At 47.3% G+C, this 4744-nt stretch overlaps 1 pseudogene; it reads left to right on the forward strand.

Annotated features, from left to right (window-relative positions):
• Nucleotides 1–750: 750 nt before the first annotated feature.
• Nucleotides 751–3730, forward strand: LOC149990320 (rho guanine nucleotide exchange factor 25-like; annotated as a pseudogene).
• The last annotated feature ends 1014 nt before the right edge of the window (nucleotides 3731–4744 follow it).

Here is a 4744-nt window from a genome sequence, read left to right on the forward strand (position 1 = left end):
GGGTTATGGATAAACACAATGAAAACCTGTTGAGTCAGAGAAACAACGTATTTCTTGAGAGAGATTAAGCACAGTGGTTAAAACTGGTTTATTGCTACCAACACACATGGAGACTAGAAGTAATATAAACTACAACTAGTACCTGTATTTTTAACTATAGTAGTATTTGCATAGCTCTAAGAAACTGTAACATTTTCTGCTATGTTCTTAAGTGGTAAATGACAGTGCATATGGAACTAATAAGTTCTAAAGACAGTATAAATGTTGTATAGAAAGGATCATTAGTAATTCCATCAAGTGGAAATTTCCATGGGAGAAAGCAGACACACACACACACACACACACACACACACACACACACAACATTAGGACCAATTGACAATGCATGAATGAGTCAATTCAACATTTTTCTGCTTATTATTTAAGTACTAAACAAAAGATTGTTCACCAAATAGCTCATCTCTTTCCGTTATGTTATGGAACCTTTTGCTCATTTTCTGCTCTTACTATGCATTTGAACTAATCTTCAGGGTTTGGCTACCTTACTGTAATTTAACCTTGGGATTATAGTTTTATGTTTAACTTTACATGTCCTCATTATATTTGGGAAGGACAAAATACGATTCTCCCTTACTTTTTTAGGGTCAGAGAGATGATACAACTGATAAAAACAATCATTAGAAACTCCAAGGAAACTAAAGCGTATGTGATACATATTTCTTTTTCTTTTCTAACTAACTTCTTTAGACGATGGCCCTGGTCAGGGTATGTGAATTGGCAAATTTAGTAGCATGAATTGTGCACAGTAGTGTTAGAGGTTTCTCTCTGGCGTGCTAATATCAATAGAAAGCACAGACAGATCAATCACTGCTATCCATACGTGCAGTTAGACGTGGGCCTGAAATATTCTCCTCTAGCAGGCAATTAATAAGTCTGAAATAAATTACAGTGTCTAGCTGGTTGTTTTAGCTTGAGCTGCAACCGGTATGACTCACTGATATCCAATTAAAGACAATATCTGGACAACATCTCACAAAAGCAAAAATCAGGTAGTACCACTTGATGATAAGTCCAATGACGTGCTCTACTGAGAAGTATAAAGACTTGGGGCCAATTATATGAACTCTTACTTTGTAATCTTCAACCATTTGTATGTGGTTTGTGTATCATGACATAGAAATTATAAAGTGCTGGTTTACTGTTCCGGGATATATCCCTCACTTTCTTTACCACGGTGTCAATTCTATCACATTTCTCTGGGTTGTCTGACTGCCAATTCCAGATGGCAGACACGTGAGTAACAAGCGAGAGAGAACAGAAAAAACCCCAGTCAATAGGCAGTTACCCAGACACATGTAGCCGATTGGAGACCCTCCACTGTACCCTGCCTAAAAACTGATTCTCCAGTAAGCATCAGAGTAAGTGAATATTCTTTCATGCCACTAAGTTTGGGGGTAGATTGTTATGCCTTGTTTTTGAGAATTAACAGTAAGCACTATATGTTTAATTCATGGACTTCTGCCTGTATTACTTTAATAAGTGTGTCTTAAGCTCTCTATTTTGATTTAAACTCTTTAGTAGTCACCAATTAGATTTGCTCAAACACCCGGCATATCTATTGAAATAAATTTCCTATCTCGATATCCTTTGCAACAGAGTGTATTTTAAGCCAATAATTTACAACATTAGCTAGAAGCTTCAGGTAAAATAGGAGTTAATCATCATAACAAAAAGTCTTCCCAAACCTGGCCCCTCCCTCCCCGCTCCCCAGCCTGGAGCAAGGGGAGGGTTAGGAGGGAGGTGGGGTGTGTGCTATGCACTGGCCAGCTCGGGTGTGGGGGGGGGCAGGCGCCATGCGGGGTGGGGCAGAAGTGAGGTCGCTGTGCCTGTCCCCATGTGATCTGAAAAGTGCTGGCAAAATGCGGCTGCTGCGTTGCCAGGGGCGGGGTGACGTGACTCCTAGTCCATTGCCGGCAGCGAGGGGAGTATCTCAGACTCAGCTGCCTCTGTCTGGTCTGGCTGCCGCTTCTGGCCCCAACTCTGGCCTCAGCTCTGGCCCCTCCCTGTTCCCCGGGCCACCCAGGGCCTGTCAGTGGCCTGAGAAGATGGTTGGATCACTGCAAACATTGTCTCAGTGTAGAGACTGAAGCAGACAGTGACCAGGCTAGACCATATGAGCTAAGCAGGGAGCATCACAGGAGAATATAGGACATCCATGAAGAACACTGGGAGAGAGGACAGGTTGAGGGTTGCTGATCAATTGTGAGACACAGCTACTGTTCCTGAACTCTGGCACTTGACCTTGGCCCCTAGAACTGGATGCTGGAACCAGCTGTAGCCACAGGAGAGGAGCTGCCAGAATTGACCCAACACTGTTGGAGGGCCCTGGAGGTAAGACAAGGCCACCTGAGGAAGAGGCTTTATCCCAAGCCCCTGAGAGTGAGGAAGAACAGAAAAACAAAGGCTCTGTAAAGGAGTATGTATGTCCTCAGTGAACTTGTAGAGACAGAGAAAATGTATGTGGAGGACTTGGGGCAGATTGTGGAGGGTTACATGGCCACCGTGGCTGCTCGGGGGGTCCCGGAGAGTCTTTGCGGCCGTGACAGGATTGTGTTTGGAAACATCCAGCAACTATATGAGTGGCATCGAGACTATTTCCTGATGGGCTGGCTCAGCTCTTCATCAAACACAGCGCCGGCTACACTGTCAGAACAGGCCCAGATCAGAGCATGCCGTGTCAGAATCTGGGGACAGCTGCTTTGCGGAGCTCCGGCAGCAGCTGGGGCACCAACTGCAGCTCAGCGACCTCCCCATCAAACCAGTGCAGAGGATCATGAGATACCAGCTGCTGCTCAAGGGTTTTCTCAAGGATTATAGTAGAGCTGGGATGGATACCGAAGGGCTGGAGAGAGCTGTGGAAGCCATGTGCTTCGTGCCCGAGCGCTGCAACGACATGGCGACCCTGGGGAGACCGCGGAGATTTGAGGGCAAACTGAATGCTCAGGGGAAGCTCTTGTGCCAGGACACATTCTGGGTCACGGAGCCTGAGGCTGGGGGACTTCTCTCCTCCCGCGGTCGCGAGTGGCGTGCCTTCCTCTTTGAGCAAATTGTCCTCTTCGGTGAGGCCCTGGGAGGATGTCTGGCTTTTGGGTTTGTTGGAGAGGGCAGGAACCAGAGGTGGCCTGAGGAATTTGGGGGTGCTGTCTTCCATTTGCCACTCCAGGTGAGCTGTGTTGGACTGGAGGGGAACCTCCAAGGTCAACCCTTGCCGCTTTGCTCTGACCGCCAGACGGCCAGAAGATGGGATCCGGCGCTGTGTCCTGCAGACTGCAGACTCTGCAGCTAGTCAGGCCTGGATCCAGCAAGTGGCTCGGGTCCTGGGAAGCCAGCGGGACTTTCCCAATGCATTGCAGTCACCTATTGAGTGCCAGAGACGAGAGAGCGGGACCAACAGCCTGGGGCAGCAGGAGGACCTGGGGTAGGAAGCCCTGGGAAAATTCGGCCCAGAGACCGGCCCCAGGTCAGCACGCACACACCCATCAATGGCTCTCTCCCCTCCCTGCTGCTGTTACCCAAACGGGAGTTGGCCAGAGCCCCCTTGGCCCTGGACACACAGGCCCTCAGTGACATCCCCCAAACTCCTCGTGACTCTCCACCTTCAGTTCCACCAATTGCAAACACCCCTCCCTGCCAGGCCAGACTTGCCAAGTTGGATGGAGGTGAGCGGTAGCTGGTGAAGGCCATCGGGGCGGTGCCGACTCAGCCACTCTCTCCCTGAGGGAACTTCAGGGCAACCCTCTGGCACTGCCCCAAACCCCTCCCTCTTGGTGCGCCTGGGGGTGGGAGAGGCTGGGGGTGGTGCCGACTTGGAGAAGGGCACCTAAACTCAGAAGGACTTCTTGCTGTCCCAGTAACACAGGTTCCTTCAGCTCCTGCCCCTGTGCGTGCATCACAGGTCCCCCCAGAGGAGGATATGCGGGTGGGTGGGAGGGCTGGGGAAAGGGCTAGATCAAAATTATTTGTTTTGTTTTTACTTTTTATTTTTTTCTGTTTTCTGAGAATAAACGTTTTGTTATATATATACCGTGTCACTCCCGAGTCGGACTGCACAACCATTCTCGGCGGTGCAGATAGACTCTTAAGAAGCTACACCATCGTCTCTCGAGACGGACGGCTGCCGATATATATATATATAAACAGTCTTCCCAAGCTATACGGTGGAGAAAGGGGGAGGGAATCAACTTTCATTTGAAGCACTTTTCCAGTAAACATCCGCAAAGAGGCAAAACTAAAATAGGAAGCTTTGACCTGAGTTCCCAGGCCTGTGAGAAAAATCCGAGAAGCTAAGGGGTCCAGACCTCAAACTAAATGAATGACATACAAAGACTTCCTTCAGGTCGGTGTGTTCACGTGCAGTGAATCAAAGTGCTGAAATGACAAGCAAAATTGCTTGTTTCAGAGAACACAATAATATTCTGCTGAAACTGATGACATTCAAAATAGCAAATTCAAAAGCAATCCAATATGCCTCTAAGTAATTATAAAAATACATTTTATGAGAATGGAGCCCAGGCAGAAAGTCCATTTATTGGGTGATCAAAACCCTGGCAGCCAATTGACCACCCCCCAAATATAACATCTTATCAATATAAAAAATACATTTTGAATACATGGAAGAATAATTACTGGTCTCAAAGAATTAGTTTTATGTTACACATTTATTTTTTAGCTTTGTAAGATGCTA

The sequence above is a fragment of the Furipterus horrens genome, unplaced genomic scaffold (genome assembly GCF_987537825.1).
Source record: "Furipterus horrens unplaced genomic scaffold, mFurHor1.1.pri manual_scaffold_17, whole genome shotgun sequence".
Taxonomy (NCBI): Eukaryota; Metazoa; Chordata; class Mammalia; order Chiroptera; family Furipteridae; genus Furipterus; species Furipterus horrens.